At 42.5% G+C, this 21992-nt stretch overlaps 1 pseudogene; it reads right to left on the reverse strand.

The window, feature by feature from the left end:
- Nucleotides 1-12742: 12742 nt before the first annotated feature.
- LOC118641808 lies at nucleotides 12743-14045 on the reverse strand (annotated as a pseudogene).
- Between the last annotated feature and the right edge of the window lie 7947 nt (nucleotides 14046-21992).

Genomic DNA, 21992 nt, shown 5'->3' on the forward strand with positions numbered 1-21992 from the left:
ATCACTGCCTTACAGATCCTCAAGATGTATTATATATATTATACATATATAGTATATATAATCTTCATGATCTAGAGGGGAAATACAAAGCAGAAATAAAAACATATTTATGATTAGAATTTACAGACTGTTTCTGGAAAGATATACTAGAAGCAGTGATGGCTCCTAGGGACAGGGACTAGACAGGGAGGGAGAATTAATTTTCCTTGCATACATTTGTGTACTATTTTTTAACCATCTGTATGTTTTAACTATTCAAGAAAAGTAATTGATTAAAGTGTGTTTAAAAGGCCAGAACAAGAGAAAGAGGAATGAAAAGAAGAAAGAAAAAAAAAAGAGCATCAAACAGCTCAACAACAACCTGACTTTACTTCCAAGTCCCCTACAACAGATCCTTGACCTTGACCAAATCATTTCCCTCTTCTGCGCCTCGGTTTTTTCATCTGGAAAATAGGTCAGCAGAATTTGGTGCTCTCCAAGGTCCCAACTCCCAAAATCATCTGCAATATTCACTGACAGAGCTAATTGCTCAGGCAGAAATTTCCTTCAAATTAAAGCTGTAATTGTCCTGGCTTCCCAGAGCAGCATAGGATGATACCATCATAATATAAAATGGCTTTTTCTTTATTAGAGCTGTCTTTGAAATCTGGTGCCTTAAAGGATATAAAATGAATCACAAATAACATATTTGCAAATTGTGTAGAATAAGAATGATTTTGGGGGGTGCCTGATCAGCCCATGATCCTCTCTAGAAGAGTCTCTGCTCTCTCGTCCTCTATAGCCTGACCAGAGATGGACCCAGATGCTTGACTCAGGAGGCTCTAACCAACTAGAATACTGCCCCAAAGTTAATTTGGTTTACCCTCAAGAACTTGAACTAAGAAACACAGATTGGGGGAGGATGAAGGTCAAGAGCCCTATTACATTAATGCTTAAGAACCAGATTGAAAGTTGCATGAGGGCAGGAATTTTAACAGTCTTGTTCACTGCTCTAGCCCATAGTATGTGCTCAATAAAATACTAATTGAAAGAAAAAAATAATCACTCGAGGGAAAGTCCATAAACTCTTTCTGCTGCAGATCCTGGTACCACCCAGCTCTTTTTCTTTTAAGGAAGTAGATTTCTAGTTTTTCTTTGGATTTTGTGGAATTTTTATCTTTCTTTAAAAGCCCCTTTACACCTAAGCTAATTTGAACAGATCTGGGGTTCTTTTATCCAAAAGAATCCTAAACCAGATTTTTTTCCTCCCAGAAATACCAATCAATTTTTTTCCTGAAATTATTTCCTTTTAATTCAATACTATCAAATTAATAGTAACATGTTCTATGGTTAAATTCAATTCCGCAAACAGCTATTGAACTAGAAACCACGGGACAGCTGAACGATGAAAGGGCAACATCCCCGCCATCAAGAAACCCACATCCAAGTGGGAAAGACAGATGCACAGTTAGGTCTTTCGAATAGCAGATTCTCTGAAAGAGGAGGTTTAAATAATGCACTGTGGGTTATAAATGGGCGAAGGAGATCTATATCAGGAAGACTTTACAGAAGAGGTGACTTTGAAGATGGGCTTGGGAGAATGAGTAGGATGTCCCAGGAAAGAGTATTCTGGACTTTGAATAAAGGTACAGAGGCAAAAACAAAACAAAAACACCATGTACATTAGTGCCTCACGTATCTGCGGTTTCTCTTCTCATGGTTTCAGTTACCCACAGTCAGTTCTGATCTAAAAATATATTAAATGGAAATACAGTATGAACAATTGATGAGTGGTACAGTGCTTACAGTTCGGAGGAGGAGTGATGGAGTCTCGCGCGGTCTCGGGGAGAACGTGAATCGCTTATTCTCGCGAGAGTCGAGCCCTTGCCCATTAGTCATACCGCTGCCATCTCGGTTCTCAGTGCTGTTGTGTAAGTCACCCTCATGTTACTTAGTAAGGGTCCCCCAAGTGCAAGGGCAGTGATGCTGGCAGTTCGGACACACCCAAGAGAAGCGACGAAGTGCTTCCTTAGGTGAAAAGGTACAAGTTCTCTACTTAATAAGGCATCGTGTCCTCTCGCGTCTGCACAGGACGGGGAGTAAAACACAGTGAGCTGTTTTCAGAGAGACCGCATTTACATAACTTGTATTACAGTATATTGTTATAATTGTTCTATTGTATTGTTGTTGTTGTTAATCTCTTACCATGCCTAGTTTATAAATTAAACTTTATCGTAGGTATGCACGTATAGGAGAAAGCATAGTGTGCATAGGGGTCAGTGGTACCCACAGAGTCCAGCGTCCACGTGGGGCTTGGAAGGTATCCCCGAGGATAAGGGGAACTACTGCAGTTAGCGTGGCTGAATGATGGGCTGCGTGGTAGAATGAAGTGGAAGACCAGACCTGAAGGGTAATATGAGACTAAGAGTGAACCACATTGTCTTTTACCAAGACCCAGCTTAGTGTTTTAAAATGTTCAGGCCAAGGGGGATTCTTTAGAAAGAGGAGCACACTGGGCAAGTCGAGTGCTGAAAGGAACGCTTGACATCCTGAAAGTTTACAAGACACCCACAAAAAAGATTACCGGATCTCTAATCTCAATGATGGTCACTTTTCTACTCAAAATCTGTTCTACCTTTCCTAAAACATCCAGTAAGCAGAGGGTGTTCACTCAGTACCACACAAAGGTTGTTCAAAAGGATTTATCTTTTCCAAGTGATGGAAATATCCTGGGACTAGAGAGTGGTAGTGATTGTACAACACTGTGAATATACAGAAATCCAATAAATTATGCACTTAAAAATCTCTGGGAGGAAAAAGATTCAACCTTAGCTTGGGCAAAATCATATTCTAGAACAGATTATACTGACAGCGGTGAGGAGCTGTGTTTTATGCACAGGAGCAAATTCAATAAATACAATGATATATATGGACAATGTTTATTTTCTGTTTAAGATTAAAATAACTAAAGAATTTAACACTTAATCCTTGTTGGTGACAGTATATATTAGTACCATTTGCAGGGTAGATAAGTAGTGAGTATTTGACTCCATCTTTTAAAATGTTTAATGCATGAATCTTGGTATCAACAATTCTCCTTTAAGGGATCTATCCTTGTGCACAAGACACTGATATCCTTGTATACAACACTGTAGACCCCAAAAAAGTTTGTTGAAACATTGTATTAGTAAAAAATGGGAAACAACCTAAATGTCCATCAGTAAGAGATTGGCTAAATAACCAGAAGACTAAATAAATAGGGTGAACCACTAGAATGTGGTTACTTCTAGGCAGTGCTACTTAAGAGAGAGATGTTTTCATTTTGTTTGTTTGTTGTTGTTTTTTCTTTTTCTTTCTTTCTTTTTTTTTTTTTTTTTTTGGTACGTGCCCCTAACAGGAACTGAATCCAGGACTCTCTGGTCCGCAGGCCGATGCTCCAACCGCTGAGCCAAACAAGCTCAGGGTTGTTTGTTTGTATTTTCATGTCTAATTTGATTTGTTGCATGCCTCACATTTATCATTTTAATAAATCCACGATTGTCTTTAGTCAAAGATTGCTTTATTGATTTTCATGGACAATATATGCATTCTTCAACTAGGATTACCTGCTTTAATGAATGAAACAATGTTAATGAAGAAAACAAAAGGTAGACCTTTTTATGCACGTTTGAGCCACAAAAATATTAAGAGTTAGGCATGTCTAAGAAATGGCAACCTGAAGAATACTTCTTAATCTTTTATCCTAAATTAGATCAGAGCTGGGTTATAAAACCAATGTCTGTCATCTACTAGGGGTCTATCGGTGAATTCATAAAATGAATAAAAATGACTAGATTTGGTCCTGGTTTATTTGGCTCAGTGGTTAGAGTGTTTGCCTGCAGACCAGAGTTGTGGGTTCAATTTCCAGGCAAGGGCATGTACCTTGGTTGTGGGTTCGATCCCTGGCCTCGGTCGATGTTTTTCTCTTGCTCTCTCTCCCTCTCTCCTTCCCTCCCACTCTATCTAAAAATCAATAGAAAAATATCCTCAAGTGAGGATTAAAAAAAAAAAGTCAGCAACAAAAACATTGTTATTGGACCTATTGGGGCTCTAGCCAAGTCCCCTTGGATTCCTTTGAACATCTCTGTGTCTCTTGCTTGCTTTGATGTGCTTTCACTTCTGTTACCATGGTCAAGCAAGTCTTTAGAGGAAGAAAGGTGTCTCAGGCTATTGGAGAAAATTTGCTGAAGTGTTCTGAACCAGTTGTTATAACCAGAAGTTATATCCCTTCGAGGAGCCTTTAGTCAATGACTTCTGGGTGCAGGAGTATGAAGTATCAGCTCTCTTGCCGTGCGTCAGAACAAACTCTGAGGTATACCTTAAACTCCAGAGTCCTCTGCAGGATCAGGCTAGAGTTACCCTCTTAAGTGTGACAAGCTGAAGTCACACTTTGGCTTGTCTTTTTATACATTCCAAGTTGAGTTTCTCCTGCAAATGCTTCCTTAATAAATCAACTGCCTATGAATTCTCATCTCAGGGTCTTCTTCAGAAGAACTCAGCCTCAGATTTATAAGTTTACTCAAAACCAGAAACAAAAGTGCAAATACCACTGACCCAAGAACAGCTGTAGAAAAATCTGGTTCCAAGGTTTCACAAAACAGGACGATTCTGATCATGGCTGATGTAATGACAGTTTCTCAGAGCTTCACCTCTAGTATGTGCCACTCAGACTCTGTACCTTGCTAATGACTTTGTTGGAAGAAGCATCATCTTCTCTTGCCCACATGTATTAAGACCGGTAGTTTTCATTTAAGAAAGTTAATTAACTTCTCCTAATTTCATGGGTCCTTGGAATTATTAACATCTAGAAAGTCAGTGAAAACTTTGTGGATTTTTTATTTCTTGCATCTATCTGTTCTTGTTAAGAGAGTAGAGTTGCTGTTCTACTTCAATACAAAGTCATTTTTGCAAACCTAAGAGGACAAATCTTATTTCTCTTTTGATGAACCTTACTAGGTTGTTCTGGGGATTCAATGAGGTAAGTACAGAACCTACCTGAGGGGTCTGGCTCATGGTAGGCACTGAATCAGTTACTTTCCTTTATTCTGAAACTCTGGCCTAGAAGAATATTCTAATTTGGTGATTCCCAAAGTGTGGTCCTGGCTCAGTAACACCTGGAGTGCTTACCAAATACAGATTCCTGGGCTCCATCCTTCTGAATTAGACTCTCTGGGAAAGAAAGACTGGAAATCAGCATTCTGTAAGACATGAATTCTAAACTTTAGAAATCACTATCTCTGATTCATTGGTTTCCAACTAGAGAAATTCTGTGAATAGGAGTGTGTTAATAAGTTTAATTTTGTTTGAAAATGATAGGAATGCAAGTGAAACTAGTATAAGCTAAAGAAAAAAAAGAAATGGGTAGACTTATCCATCCCTAAAACTGAAAGGTCCAAGGTTAGGGTTAAGCCTGGCTAGACCCTGGGACTCAAAAGCTGCCTTCAAGATTCTTTCTTTCCTCCATCTCCTGGCTCTCTTATCTTCTCTTCTAGCTTCATTTATGGGTTTCTCATGTGATAAACTGTTAGCCACCAACAGCTGGTCCTCACTTTGTCTTTATGCTAGTGACCCTCAAAGATAGGAGCACATCTCTTTCCTGGTGGTTTCAGCAAAAGTTCCTGAGAGACAGCTCTTGGTTATTGAGCTGAGGGGAGACCCCCGCTGCAGGCAGCCATGTCAGTGCAACTGGGTGATGGCAAGGCCTGGGCGTGGGTGTGGACATGTGCACCCCAGAGATCTCAGGGCTCTGTGACTGTCATCCGTGCCTCTGGAGCCCTGAGTAGGTGCCAGTAGTCCTGACCCAAGCTAAGCTGGCCAAGGGGTTCTCCCAGGAGCCAGGGTGGTGCAGGACCACTTTCAGAGACAGATTCTGGGCTTTTTAGGTCATAAGTGTTGGATCTCACTGGTGCCACCCTGATCTCCATCTGCTCTCTGAGCTATTGGTGCCCATTACAAAGACAATTCAGAGTGTTAAAAAAGGGAGGGTACATTTCAGCCCTGGCTGGTTTGGCTCAGACGTTGAGCATCAACCATGCACCAGGAGGTTGCCGGTTCAATTCCTGGCCAGGGCACATGCCCAGGTTGTGGGCCAAGTCTCCATTCGGGGTACCTGCTGAGAGCGACCAATCAATGTTCTCTCTCATCGATGTTTGTATCTCTCTCCCTCTCCATTCCGGTCTCTCTAAAAAAAAAAAAAGTTCCTGAGAGATATTTGATTGATCTAGCTTGGGTCACATGCCCATCTTTTAACCAGAAAGATATAGTGCTCTGATAGGTGAGGCTGAGTCATGTGTCCATCCTTTCGACAGCAGTCTCAGTGTCAACTCCACCTAAATCATGTAAATGGATTTCCCAAAAAAATAAGGATTCTGTTGCCAGAATTGCCAGAGGACTGCTCACTAAAATCAGAGTCTGTGTTCTTTCAAAGTCTTTCCGATGATGCCATTGATCACCCACATTTGGTTGTGGTAAACTCCAGGATGCATTTACCTCAGAATGACTCAGAAAGACTCAAAAGCCACTGATCTGCCCTCCCTGGAAAGTTTGAATCTTGCCTCTCCTGCCTTGGGAGATATAAAAGTGATAGACTAGGGTGGGACGCTGGGCCCCTCTGGTTCAGCTGGGGATTGCTCTTCTGCAAACCATGTTAGCCAGAGACTACAAGCCTGGACTATCACCACTTGACAGATAGCAAGAAGGTCGGCATTAGAAGGAGCTTCAGGAAAACGTGTCTGTTTATCCTCCAGGGAGATAACAGGTTAGTATAACATCTGCCCAGCAGATGTGCTGACAGGAACAGGGGTCAGATGGCAGATGGGTTGAAAAGAGGAAATCCAATTGTAATACAGATAATTTCTTGATGCAAAAGTAATATACTTCAGTTAGTACAGTCAGATTTGTCCCTTGATATTTGTCAACAAAGGAGAATATTTTTCTTGAACTAAAAAATCAAATCTAGTCCTTCTGTATGTGCATATTGATAGCAATGCTGGGGAGGGTGGAACAAGAAAGTCCATGAAATAAATCCAGTGTCATCTTGTGCAACTTGCTAGCCCAGGATCGTAATGCTCCTACCACTGGGGGAGTGGGGGAGGGGGGCAGAATTGTGGCAAAACCTGAAAGGACTTGGCAGTCTAATTTGAAAAGTACAGCAAGATGTCAGGAGAAGATGTGGGGAAAGTTGCTGAGAGAAGGTCCTGGCTGTGTTTTTGTAGCCAGTTTGCTTGCATCATGTCATATGTAAAGAGCAAAACACCATCTCATTTTAATAGCACACTTAATTACCTACACATACACAGGAGATCATGGTGTTTGCCTTTTAAAAAGTTCAATCTTCCCTGGCCAGTTTGGCTCAGTGATTAGAGCACTGACCTGCGGACCAAAAAGTCCTGGGTTCGATTCCAGTCAAGGGCACATACCTCGGTTGCAGTTCGGTCCCTGGCCCTGGTTGGGTGGTGAGGAAGGCAACCAATCGATGTGTCTCTCTTATGTCGATGTTTCTCTCTCTCTCCACCCCCTCCCACTCTGAGGATAAATGGAAAAAATATATATATCCTCAAGTGAGGATTAAAAAAATAAAAATTAAAAGTTCAATCTCAAATGCAGCTATAGCCAGCCAATACTTTTTAGACCAGACAGCTAGAAGAAATCTGTAGTTCTTAATACAGTACATGAACCATTAAAATAGTGTTGCGACAAAGATAACAATGATGTGGATATCAAAACCACATTTCGGGGAGGGGTGTGACAGGGGAGAATACTTAAAAGAGGACAACTTAGCATCTCACTGGGAAGTGTGGGGGACAGCAGGAAATCAGTGTGGGTGTGTGTCAGCTCTACCCACACACTTCATCTACCGAGCAGCAAACCGACCTCTTTAGTGGTGGTTTTATGAATTTCACCTTGTGCAAGATTTAAGCCCTCATCAGATGGGATTATTCGGTTTGCTTTGGCTTGCCCTTACTGCCTTTAGAGTGCCCAGTCTAAATAAGGAGGCCCTTTTCTAGATGGATCTTAACTAAACATACTGTGATAATTATTTCACTATATGTATGTCAACTCATTATATTGTACACCTTAAACTTAGTGTTGTATGTCAATTACATCTCAATAAAACTGATTTTTAAAAATGCCCTTCCTCTCTTTTACAAATAGATGTGGATACTCATTTAGTCATTTATTTAAAAATATCTATTAAGGGTCTAGTAGGTGCTACTAAACACAAAATCGGGCACTGAAGATACATGACCACGTGAAGGACATGATCACGTAAAGGATATGATCACAGGTTGAGCTGGACTCAGGCAATTGGAGGCTCCACACTATCCTCCCCTGTCCTTGGGACGTACCATTCTCCCACATTCCCATAGCCCAAACCATTTCAAGGACACAGCCCTGAGACAATAAGGCATTGTTGAGGCCATCTGGATGGTACATGTGACCAAAGACCTTAAGGCCTCTATATAGACTTTTAAGATTCTGGTGGACAGTGTAGAGGTCTACTCATCTTTCAGATGTCCAAGACAAATCTTGTATGTAAGTTCCCTTGCTTGCTAAAACCTGCCACCTACCAATCTGAAGTGGCCTATCTGTTCTTCAGTCTGTCCCTGCCCTCTCTGTATGGTCCTATTTTATGAAACAACACTCTACCCAGGATTTTAAGGTAAGCTTTTCTTTCCTTCCTTTGTAGTTTTATAACCTATGAATATGATACTATAATAATTAGCTAGTTATTAATCATAGGAAATGAACAAAGGGAAGACCAGACATTATAAGGACATCATTTGGGCAGCTTCACTAGGAAGCTGCAACTTTGCACTCCCCAGGGGACCACCGTCCTATTCCCTGCAAAACACCAGAGGAAGGGATCCAACAAAGGAAAGATAAACACATGCCCAGTAAAGTTGGGGTGACACAGGGGAGGTACTTGCCTGTCATCACACCTGGGAACAGAAATCACTGAGCAGAATAGGTGTGCTACTGCAAGCATGAGAAAATTTGGGAATAAATAATCTCCTTAATGAAGAAATTTGCTCCCTTGTTACTCTCTTGGCATATTTGTCTCGTGACTCTTATGACTCTTGGCTCTCTTGCATTCGCCTCTATGGCCCACGGCCATGTGGACCCCACACACAATGGACTGATGGACTGCAGTGGGATGCACAAGCGAAGCTAGCCTGATGCTGCACTGGACCCGGTTCCAACATGGAAAGGAAACTCTGGACACTGAAGCTCTACAGAAGCTCCAGCCAAACCTCTTCTATGACTGGACTTTGGAAAGTTAGGGATATAATTTCATGCAAATAAAAATCACTCGTTCTCCCATGCAAGTCTCAGAAAATTCTTTGATATCACAAGAAATTCACCCCCACTAGCAACTGAGGGAGACAAGGCCCTCTCCCCTCCGTTAACAGATACATCCTTTAACAATAGTTTCATCTTGCTTTTTTTTCTTTTTACACCTTATATAAGTGGATTCTTACTGGTTGTGTTATTCTGTGTCTTGCTTCTTGTTAATTGTTTTTGCTCAGTATTACGTTTGGATTCATCCTCATAGTTGCATGTAGTTACACTGTTTATTTTCACTGCTGCATAGTACTCCATGGACATACTATATGTTACATGAATATATAATATTTTTATCCAATCTATTGATGAGGCACATTCAGGCTGTTTCCACTTTGGGGCTATCTTGAACAATGCTCCTATGAATATTCTAGATCACAAATGTGCTACTGTGCGCAGATTTCTCTAAGATATGTCCTCACCAAATTTTAATTCAAAAATCTCTGTAGAATCTAACTTGGCATCTTTGTCTGAGGTTGAACAAAAGCAACTCTTCGGAATCTCTCATTAGACTCATAAAGCTTCTAAAACACACCTAAACCTCCAGTTGTAGCTCCAAGCTTTTAGCATTCAGTGGCATTTGAGATCAAAGCCCTCGCCTAACTTTTTCTATTCTTCCACATCACTTTACATAAAGGAAGAAAGGGGCCTTCTGTTTCGTGCATATTCTGCTTCCTTGGCATTACTCACTGGAGTGATTCAGCCAAAAGGAAAATCGGACCCATGTTTGAAACCCTGCATTGACTCTCTGTTACCTCAGATTAAAGTCCCAAATCCTTACTATAGCACCAGAGTCCTTTATGTGCTCCCAGTCAGATTGCCAGCCACACACAATCCTACACTTCCCTTTTTTAGCAATACCAAATGGCTTATAGTTCCCACTACACGTCATGATTTTTCACACCCCATGCCTTCCGCCATGCTGTTCACTGCCTGGAACAACTTTCCCAACGCTTGTTTTCTGCATAAACTCTCACCCATCTTTTAAGACTCAACTTAAACATCATCTTCTCTAGAAAGCTGTACTTCTCACTGCTCCCTCCCCGCTCCCCTGCCACTCTCCCAGGCTGGGTGCCCTTTGCTTGTACGCCCATAGCACCAGGCACTTCTCTCTCTCCTAATGTGCATTATGCTGTATTGTAATTGTCGGTCCCCCTCCCCACTGTGCTGAGAGCTCCTTGAGATAATGGACCCTTTCTTGTTTATCTCCGTATTTTCACTGTTAAACACAATGCCAGATGCTTGGTATAATAGTTAATATATATTAATTTGACTGAATCATGGCATGCCCAGATATTTGGCTAAACCATTCCTGGTGTGTCTGTGAGGGTGTTTTGGATGAGATTAGCATTTGAGTCTGTAGACTGAATAAAGCAGATTATCCTCTCCAATGTGGGTGGGCCTCATCCAATCCATTGACGGCCTGAGTAGAACAAAAAGCTGGAAGAAGGGAAAATTGGCTCTCTCTCTCTTTCTGCCTGATTCCTTGAGCTAAAACATTTATCTTGTACTTGGTCCAGGATTTATACATAAGTGCTTGTGGTTCTCAGGCCTTCGGATGAGAAGTATATCATTGGCTTTCTTGGGTCTCCAGCTTATAGACAGCAGATCATGGGGCTTCTCAGCTTCCATAATCAAGTGAGTCAGTGATATATCAGGATAGTAAGAAACTAGAAAAATTCCTGGGCAAGTGGAATGGAGAAACTAAGACAAGAAAATTAAATAAGGCCAAAGAGTTTGGGCAGCTTGCAGCCAGCTTGTGAATCACAAGACCTTATCTTTCCCAACCAAGGACACTTGAGAAAAAAATGGCTTATACCTCTCCTCCCTAACCAGAGAATGCATAGGTTAAATCACCCTGGCCTAGGAAAATAGAGAACAAAGACCTAATTAATGCCATTTGTGCCAGTCAAACCCAAGGACAAATAAAGTCTGAGAGTCAAACAACAAAACCCCAAAAACATTTGGAAGGTATCACTTGGGGGATGTCAGGCAGGAAAGATAGCTGCTAGGACAGGAAAGGGGGAAAGAAGGCGGACTTTATCTCACTCACTAAACAAAGAAGTCAGCTGTCTTAGGACTTGCCTACAAACAATGTGACCAAATGTATGTACAAACATTCCAAGATAAGCCACAACAATGCCAAGGGGACTTTGAAACCTAGTCTGCTACCCAAGATAGCCAGCAGCAGAACTTTAAAACCTATAGGGGGAAAAATTTGAACCCCCACCAAGTGGTGCGCTCAGACAAGCTGAGTTACCCACTTGTGCTTTATGCTAAGTGTATTCTTTGTTTGTTTGTTTGTTTGTTTGTTTGTTTGTTTGTTAATCCTCACCTGAGGATACTTTTTTCTATTGATTTTTAGAGAGAGTGGAAGGGACTGAGAAGAGAGAGATACATTGACATGAGAGAGACACATTGATTGGCTGCCTCCCACATGACCCCGACTGGGGCTGGGGATGGAAGAACCTGTGTCCTTGACCAAGAATCGACCCTTCGGTTCACAGGTCAACACTCTAACCACTGAGCCAAACTGGCCATGGCATCAAGTATATTCTTAGTAAATTCGCTTGCTTTGCTTAAATGACCACTGTCTGTCACTTATCTGAATTCCTTCTCACAGGATTGACAAGAGCTGAGGAGGGGACAGCCCCCACACACACACATACTCAAGGGATGGTCAGTAACATATATATCACATATATAATGTATATATAAATCATATATAAATTTATATATATATATATATTTCTGTTTCTCTGGAGAACCCTGGCTAATACACTTGGTCAATGTTAAATAAATATTTATCGAGTTGAATTGAAAGTTGGCATTTGAACTCGTAATTGGCTTAGACTGGAAGAGCCTGCACAACACAGTGTTAGCGGGCCCCGTTCACTATGCTGCAAATGACTATGTTACAAATGGCCTCTCCTCAAGTTGTGCATTATGCCAGCCCTACCAACTTCCACCTCCATTCCCCTTGCTATTGCTGTCTAATCAAGAAAAAGTTTTCCCCATGTGACCCATTTTTCTTCCTGATGTCTATCGTCCAAAATCTGGAGTTGCTATCTAAAGTTAATTAGAATCAAACACTATAGAATCACCTAATAACACTCCGGTAAGTACCTACATCCTCAAATGAGTGTTTCCATCTTAATGCAAATAGGCTCCCAACCAAGAACATATATTTTCTTTTTTTTTTTCTTTTTAATGTGTTTACTTTTAAACATGAGGGGGAAATCTTATAGGTATACATGAAAAAGACAGACATGATCACAGGTAAAAGTGAAGAAAATCTAACCAGAAAGCTGTAACGCCTGTCATCTGTTGAACCTAAAGTTCTTAGTATGACATGTTGCAGGGCTGAAAGGAATGGTAATTAGTGTTCCTCTCCTTCCTCACGCTCTCCAACAGAATTCATACCAACCTCTTCACAATGCTTCTCAAGGCCAGCCATATCCTCACAGACATCAGAAAACTCTCCTTTATGCCCTCACCCACATACCAGTGGACAAAGGCATGCTTGGCATACATCAGGTCAAATTTATGGTCCAGGTGAGCCCAGGCCTCAGCAATAGCTGTGGTGTTGCTCAGCGTGCACACAGCTCTCTGTACTTTGGCCAGGTTTCCCACCAGGTACCACAGTGGGAGGCTGGTAATTAATGCCAACTTTGAAGCCAATGTACCAGTCCACAAACAGGATGCTGTGTTTGGTCTTGATGGTGGTAATGGCAGCATTGATATCATTGGGAACCACATCACCACGGTACAACAGGCAGCAAGCCATGTGTTTACTGTGGTGAGGGTCACATTTCACCATCTGGTTAGCTGACTGAAAGCATGCATTGGTGACCTCTGCTACAGTAAGCTGTTCACGGTGGCTTTTCTTAGCAGAGATGACAAGGGCATATGTGGCCAGAAGGAAGTAGATGTGAGGATAGGGCACCAGGTTGGCCTGAAATTCAGTCATATACAAATTCAGGGCTCCATCAACATTAGGGAAGCAGTGATAGAGGACATGATCTGGCTAATAAGGTGGTTAGGGTTAGAGTAGGTTGGGCACTCAATATGTAGGTTTCTGTGACAGATATCATAGATGGCCTTGTTGTCAACCATGAAGACACAATCAGAGTACTCCAGGGTGGTATGGGAGGTGAGGATAGAGTTGTAGGGCTCACTTACAGCTGTGGAAACCTGGGGTGCTGGGTAGATGAAGAAATCCAGCTTGGACTTCTTGCCATAATCAACAGAGAGACATTCTCTCAACAGGGAGGTGAACCTAGAGCTAGTTCTCCCATCAAAGCTGTGGAAAACCAAGAAGGCCTGAAGACCTGTGCACTGGTCAGCCAGTTTCCAAACTTGGTCCAAGACAAGGTCAATGATCTCCTTGCCAATGGTGTGGTGTCCACAGGCTTAGTTATCGGCAGAATCTTCCTTGCCTGTGATGAACTGCTCAGGATGGAAGAGCTGGCAGTAGGTACCAATGGGAACTTCATCAATGACTGTGGGATCTAGGTTTATAAACACTGCCCTGGGCACATGCTTGCCAGTGCCTGTCTCACTGAAGAAGGTACTGAAGAAGTCCTCTCCTCCCCCAATGTCTTTTCACTGACATCTGGCCAGCAGGCATTGCTGATCTGAACACCAGCCTGGCCAACATGGATAGACATGCACTCACACATGACTGCAGGCAACAGGAGTAGGCTCCAGGTTCAGCTTACTGTTCCCTACTAGCTAAAAGTCAAGGTAAAGAACATGCTTAAGAACATATTTTCAACAGAACAATACAATTTATACTTAATAATTCAGGATTTTCCTGTACCTCAGGGTCATCTTTCTGAATATAAAGGAATCAACATACAGTCCTCTAAGTAAAGTGCAGGTACGAGTTTAAATTTTAACTAGCTGAACAGAAATGTATGGAGAGATTTTCTTTTAGAATATGTACTTTTTTTTTTTTTTTTTAATGTGCTTCTGTCCTAAATGTCAAAATCAATGCATGGAATCCAGTTAGTTAATGACTTCAGCTATTTTGGGTACACAAAAACAGAAACTTTATTATAATTTGCAGAGAAAAGTGAGGAAGAGGGAAGTCATGCATGTGGGCTATTCTCACTGGCTGCTACCATACCTGTGGCAGGCATCACTAATCAATTCCAGCACTCATTTCCCCTGAGGCTGGCAGAGACCTCGTAATCCTTTTTAAGATAGCACTTCAAGCAGAATTAATCCAAGAAGTAAACACTCTTGCTATTTCAGATTGAAAAAGTACCAAGTTATTTTTGGGCAAAGGCTCATTTCTTATTTTTCTAAATTGGATAAGAGCATATTCTAGTTGATACTAAAGATGGCCCTAACAATACTAAATTGTCAGTATGAAACTCAAAAGTTTTCCTCCCACACTGATCCCGACTTCTCCCCGGAGGTCTTCCCGGTTCCTCTAGGCTGCACTGCTTTTTTTCTTTCTCGCTGTTAATGGTCCTTAGAATTCATGCCAGAGAGTTTTAGTGTCCAATTAGATTGCTAAGTTCCTTGGGAGCTGGGGCAGCATCTTACCTTTGGGGAACATGGCAGAATTGAAATGCTGGGCACATTCTTGGATGCTCACTTAAGTATTCCTTCTTTTGACTGTTGATATAAAGTAAGAAGAAAGCAGAAAGAGAAAGGTCGTACCTTCTCAGTGGGACTCAAGGAAAAAAATATCCACATAAAAAATTTAGACGAGAGACTAAACGTAAACAACAAAATATTTCCCCTGCCATGTCAAGTCTAACATCTTCAAACTATGTATATAGTCCAACAGTGAATCAATTTAAAGACCACACTACCTATAATGCAGAAGACATTCTGTTAATGCTGGGTTTAATAATTTAATATTTCAAATAACCTTTCTACACCTTACGTCAGAAAAGATTATAAATGCTGGATCTTTGGAATGCTCCGCATTTAGAATTCTGCTGCGGCCCTTCCCTGAAACACTCTTGTGGCAGTGAAACCCTTGCTCCTCCTGCAGTTTGCGTGTTCCCTCACCTTTGCTCCAGCTGTGTCCTCTGTCTGAAAGGCTCATTCTCTCCTATCACACGCATCCTGATCCTGCCTGGGCTTTGAAGTCAACCCAGGGACTCCCTCTGCCATACATCCTCCCTGACTTCCAGGTGGAATTGCCAGGCTCTTCCTCGGGACGGTCACAGCACAATTGCTGCACCACACTTGGGGGTTGGATCCCACAACACATAACAGCATAAGCTGAAGAGTCTTGTAGAGACCAGAATGTTGATTCTGCCACTGGCTGGTTAAGTGACCTCAGGCAAAGTGCTTGTCTTCTTTAGGCCTCGGTTTCTTCATCTATAAAATGGACATAAAAATAGCACTGACCGCCCTGGCCGGTTTGGCTCAGCGGTTAGAGCGTCCGCCTGTGGTCCGGAGAGACCCGGGTTCGGTTCCCGCTAAGGGCATGTACCTCGGTTGCAGTTTGTCCCCGACCCTGGTTGGTCGTGCGGGTGGCAGCCACTCGATGTGTCCCTTTCACATCGATGTTTCCCTCTCTCTCTCTTCCTCTCTCTCCTTCCCACACTGTCTGTACAAAAAATGGAAAAATATCCTCAGATGAGGATTAAAAAAAAAAAAAAATAGCACTGACCTCAAAGAGTTCCCATGAGGCCTACATAAAATAATGAATGCAAAGCACTTCACAGCCTGGCACACGGCAAGCACTTACTTAAATATTAGTTATCATTATTGTCGCGGAGTCTGGTATTGGTTTAGAATTTCAATATCTGGCCTTATGCATTACAAACTGTTTATGTTTAAGAATATGTTATCTCCCCCTAATGAACTTTAAGCATCACAAGGGCATTGGTGAGTTCATCTTCCACACCTGTATCAGTTAGCTTCTGTTGGATAAAAACCACCCCAAAACATAGTGGTTTACAATAACACCATGTACTTAGTTTAGTGGTTCTTAAATGTTAGCATGCATCACAATCACCGGGGGGGGGTGAGGGAGGGGCTTGTTTTAAAAGGTCACTGGGCCCCACTGGAGCTCATAGTGTTCCAAGAGAGCAAAAGCTGCAAGGCCTCCTGACATCTCTTCTGGCCCTTCCACCATGTTTGATTGTTCAGAGCTCCTGGGGAGGCCAGCCAAGGGGCGAGGCCAGAGGCTCCACCTCTTGATGGAAGAAGTACGAAGTCACATCGTGAAGGAGCGTGGCCAAAGAGAAGGGAGTAGTGTGTGGCCCTGTTTGCAAACTACCACACAACTACTGAGTCTAATTCCTAACTGGCATGCAGGAAATACTCATCAAATGAATAAATGATTCTCCTAGCAACTGAGTTTTTAAATTTTGCAAATGATATCAATTTATTTGTGTACTGCAATCGAGCAGAGCATGCAGAGGCGACTGCTGATGAATGCTAGATTTCCTACTCACTGGCTGTGTGATCTTTACCCCCGAGCCTTGGGGTTTTCATGCACAAAATGGAGGTTATAATTATCATCTCACAGAGATGTGGTAAATTGAGAAACAGCACAACTTAACCTTCTTACACCTCAGTTTTCTCATCTGGAAAATGGGCACAAATCATCCATATCTCACAGAGCTTCGGGGAGGATTCAGATGAGATTGAATGTGCAAAACGCTTGCCTTCTAAAACCCTCACAATGATTCCTAATTGGATCACATTACTTAGCACAGTGGTGGTTAACAGTAAACTCTAGGCCAACATAGCACTCTGGCTATAGACATTTCAGCTTCTGTTCAATTTGCTACTAAAAGAGCTACCCTAAAGTACTTCAGGCCAAGAACTCCAAGTGTATGAATGTTGCTCAAGGTGTGAGGCTTTGAAATCTATATCTGCAAGCAGCCACCAGCAGCCCCGCAGATAACCTGGGGGGCCCCACAGTTATCACCAGCTGGACGCCTCTGCCCACTTGTCTCATTCATCTGGCCCGCAGCTCATGGCCTTCACTTATAAAGAGAAAGTAGGTCACCTCGGATAGTTCAGATTTAGAGGCAGGAGAGACACAAGAGGAAGGGATGGAGTGGGTGGAGCCAAAAGCCAGGGATAAGAGGTGGAGAGCTGAAGAATTCATAGATCTTGTATAACTTTCTTAGGGAAGAGAGGGAGGGAGGGAAGGAAGAAAAGGAGGAGGGGGGAGGAAAAGAAAAAAGGGAGAAAGAAAGAGGGGGATGGAGGAAGGGAAGAAGGAAAGCTGGGGAGAGGGTGGAAGGGGGTCTGGCTGGCAGGTGGCTGATTTGCAGGCTCCTGGGCAGAGAGTCACTGGCGGTGTCTGAGGCCAGAGGCTGGAGATGCGAAGTGAGCAATCTTGTCTGCTGTCCATTTAATCGCCTGGGGAAGCCGCAGCGTTGGAGGAGGCCACTTGCTCTGCTAAAGCTTTCAGAAAGGTCCCTGGGGCTTCACTCCCTCCAGGTGACTCCCATTTAGGCCAGTATTAATGGGTCCCCTGCTGAGAAGCCCTTGTCAGACTGTGCAGGTAAAAGTGCTTCATTCAAATAATCACCATCAGAACCAAAAAGGCCTCTAGGCTGAGAAGGTGAGTTCTGGTCGCCAGACCCAGGCAAGCCTGGAGCAAGGCAGCTTCTGAGCTGGCAAAGCTGGCTCTCGCCACCCTCCTTTCTCCAGAGGACAGCAGGGTTGTGCAGACTTAAGGGTGCACTGTGAAAAATTCTCACGTGGGGCAAGGCCCTTAGTACAAACCCAGGATCAGATCAATTCCACGATAACTGGAAGGAGTAAGAAAATGTGAGGAATCTGGAATTTTTCTCCCAGGGAGGCTTGAAGCGTTAGGTATGGTTCACTTATGATGTACCAGGCACTGGGGGCGCTGTGGTGAGCATAATGGGCAAGGCCTTGCTGTCAGTTTGCTGAGGTTCCAAAGAGGGGAGACAGAGGGCAGGTAAATCATGAGCAAAAATGATTTCAGATAGGAAGATGTGTCCATGATTGGCATAGAGTAGGGACAATGAGCAGTATTAGTATTATCAATTTAGATTATCCAGGCGCCTACTGTAGGGACCCCAGTCCCCAGGAAGCACCCTCTGTCCTTCTAAGGGTCCTTTTTCTGGTGTCCCCAAATCAAAAAACAAAAGCAAAGCTAAGCATTCAGCAGCACAAGCTGTATTCAATGGCCAGAGAATGGAGAAGTGGAAATCAGACTCACAGATTCACTTCCTATTCTAGAGAAGTCTGGGGGAAATTATTATGGGGGCAACGTAATGAGGGGGAGGCATATGTATTAGTTTTCCAGGGGAATGGGCTGGTCTCTCCCCAGAATTGGAGCACCACCCCTTTTCTTTCCCTATATGCTCCCAGTGGGACCTGGTCTGGAGCCAGCAGTTGCGTCCTTAACATCGTAATGTATTATAATCCCCATTTAATGAGGTTGGGGGGTCTCATGGAGGTCATTTTGGTTCAGGCTGACTCTGGTCAGTTTTTGTTGTTCTAGCCTTCTTCCTTCTTTTCTTTTCTTCCTGTGACCAAAATGAAGAGATAAATACTCAAGGTTTCAACAGCCAGGGGCCTACATCATGGTGACATTAGGGTGACCAGGGAAAGGCCTCTGTAAGGATAAGCCAGCACCTGATGTTATGATGAAGCAAAGATCCAAGGAAAGGGTATCCTGGGTGGAGGGGAGAGCTGTCAAAGGGTCTGAGTTTGGACCAATTTAGCAGAAAGAGGGTCAATATGATGAGAGAATAGTGAGTTCATGCAAGATAGAGTCAGAAAGGCTGGTCATTGTAACCAGCCTTCAGGACAGCAACCATGAACTTTGAAGATGGAGTCACACTCCCCAGCCAAAGACTTATAGCTCAGACTTGAAAGCAGATAGACTTTCTATACCACCACACTACTTGGGCATCTTCGGCCTCATTTAGCCTGGAAAAGACAGTCTGTGTTTCTTAATTAGTGTTAATGCAACATGCTGATTTCCTCCAGGCGCAAGGGCATTCTGCATATTTCTGACTATTCAACCACATATTCTAATCAATATCCTCCCCAACCACCCCCCAAACAATTTATTTGTTAATGAAAACTCTGTTCAAATGAGTCAGACTTGAATCAGGTCTTGCCTTCTCTGTGTTTGACAACAAGCTTCAAGGAGGCTACTGGGGATGTTCTTTTTAGTGGTGTTCAGTTTGGGGGTGAAGGTAGGAGCCGTTTCTTGTATTCAATAAAGAACGGGTCAAGCTGCCCCAAAATAGGTTCAGAGACTCTTATCAGTGGCTGGCAACACTATGACAAGCAGGGATGGGGGGGGGCGGGGGGGCATGACATAACAGTTCAGAAGAATACAGGTCAGGATCTAAATCCAGCTGAGCCTTTAATGAGCTGTGTGATTTGAGAAATCTGAATTGACCTCTCAGAGACTCTGATTCTCCAGCTGTAAAATTTGTTTAATAGATTTCACTTTCAAACTGACAGTGGAAGAGATTGAATGATGCATTAAATTAATTCATGCATCGCAGAATACCAATGACAGTACATAGTGGTTACAAGTGGGGGCTCTGAGCCTGAGCATCTGGTGCACATCCTGGATCTTCCCTTTGCTACCATTATGACCTACCACCAAGGACATAACTTCTCTATACCTCAGTTTTTTCATCTATGTTATGGCAGTAATGACACACCTCATTCGATTATTCTCAAAAATTAAATGAGATGGTAGAATAAGAGACTTAGAACAATGTTTGGAACACATTAAACACTCAGTAAATGCTAGCTGTTATTATTTTAATGTATTGAGTACCTGAGACACAGCACTAGATGTATAGTTGTCATCATCAGTAGAGACAACCAACCAACAACACACAGAAACATTCCATTTTAGCAGTCCTGGGAGAGACATCGTCTCTCAAGTTCTCAAAAACTTGAGTGTGCATTACCATTGCCTGGAGGCTGTTAAAACACAGATTGCTGGGTCTCTGTCACAGGGTTTCTGATCCAGTAGGTCTAGGGTAGAGACCTGATAACTCAAATTTCTAATGAGTCCTAGGTGAGACATCAGTGCTGCTGATCTGGGAACACTGTTTCTTTTTTAAATTTCCAGACAGATGTTATTAAGCTTATGCTTGAACAAAAGGGAGGCAGTACAGAGGAAAGGAAGGTCCTCTGACTTGGCCCCGGAGAAGACACTTTGAACTATTAATGCAATAGTCGAACTTTCAGGGAGCCATCTCATTTCCAAGGTCGAGCCCCATTAGCCACCCATTAACCACGGTCCCATATCACTGTCCCACACAGCCCACCTGAAAAGGGGCCACCAGAATTCCTTCTCACATCCTCTTCTTAATGCTAAATGCTACTTTCTCCACTTAAATCAGAAGATAGCCAGGGAATTGACCTAAAAAGACCAGGCCCTTCCCTGAATCTGTGAGCGAGAAATAGAGTTCTCCAGAGACACTTTAGCAGTTGTTCAGCATCTTTCCAGTTCTGCTTCAGAAAGGGTTAATGCTATTTTTTGTTTTGATGGATCTCAAATATGAAGGGAAAGCAGTTCCTCTAGTCTCTACATTAAAATTAAATTGGTCTTTCCAGGGAAAGATAGTACTAGAAAGATTCAGAACCATGTTTTATAATTCTTTTTTTGTTTGTTTTTTTCCCTTTGTTCTGAATTTCATTAACTTTGTTTTAATACTGCAACCCAAATTAATTTTAGACCAAAGTCAAAATCATTATTCTTTTTTTTTTTTTTTTTTTTATCCTCACCCGAGGACATTTTTCCATTTTTTGTTCAGGTAGAGTGGGAGGGAGAGAGAGGAACAGAGAGAGAGAGAGAAACATCGACGTGAAAGGAACACATCGAGCAGCTGCCACCCGCACAACCGACCAGGGCTGGGGACAAACTGCAACCAAGGTACGCGCGCTTAGCGGGAACCGAACCCGGGTCTCTCAGGACCGCAGGTCAACGCTCTAACCGCTGAGCCAAACCGGCCAGGACTTCTTTTTTTTTTTTAATACATTTTGCCTTCAGACATTCGACAAGTAGGAAAATGCAATTCACTATTAAAATGGGCCTTGCTAATTTGCAGTATTTTCTTTATAGGAGTGTTGAGGGGGAACAAAGAAGTAACAGAGAATTATAGAGAAAGATATATAGAAGAAAAAAATAAGACTAGCACAAGAGGAAAAATAACATTGCAGATCTAAAGAAATGGTTGGAAAATATTTTCTTATGAAAGGCCCAGTAGTAAATGTAGTTTTTGTTGCAACTACTGAGCTCCATTCTCATTTTGTGAACAAGCTTAGACAATATGTAAATGAATGAGTGTGGTTGTGTTTCAATAAAACTTTACTTATGGACATGAAACTTAAATTTTATATGATTTTTGCATATCAAAAATATTATTTGTCTTTTTATTTTTCCCAAACATTTAAAAATGTCAAAACCACCCTGGTTGGTATGGCTCAGTTGGTTGGGCATCGTCCTCTTCACTGAAAAGTTGCTGGTTTTATTCCCAGTCAGAGCACATGCCTGGGTTTCTGGCTCAATCCCCAGTAGGGGGCAGGCAGGAGGCAGCTAATTGATGTTTCTCTCTCACATTGATGTTTCTGTCTCTCTCTCTCTCTCTCTCTCTCTCTCTCTCTCTCTCTCTCCCTATCTCTCCCTC

This window comes from Molossus molossus, unplaced genomic scaffold, assembly GCF_014108415.1.
Source record: "Molossus molossus isolate mMolMol1 unplaced genomic scaffold, mMolMol1.p scaffold_m16_p_3, whole genome shotgun sequence".
NCBI lineage: Eukaryota > Metazoa > Chordata > Mammalia > Chiroptera > Molossidae > Molossus > Molossus molossus.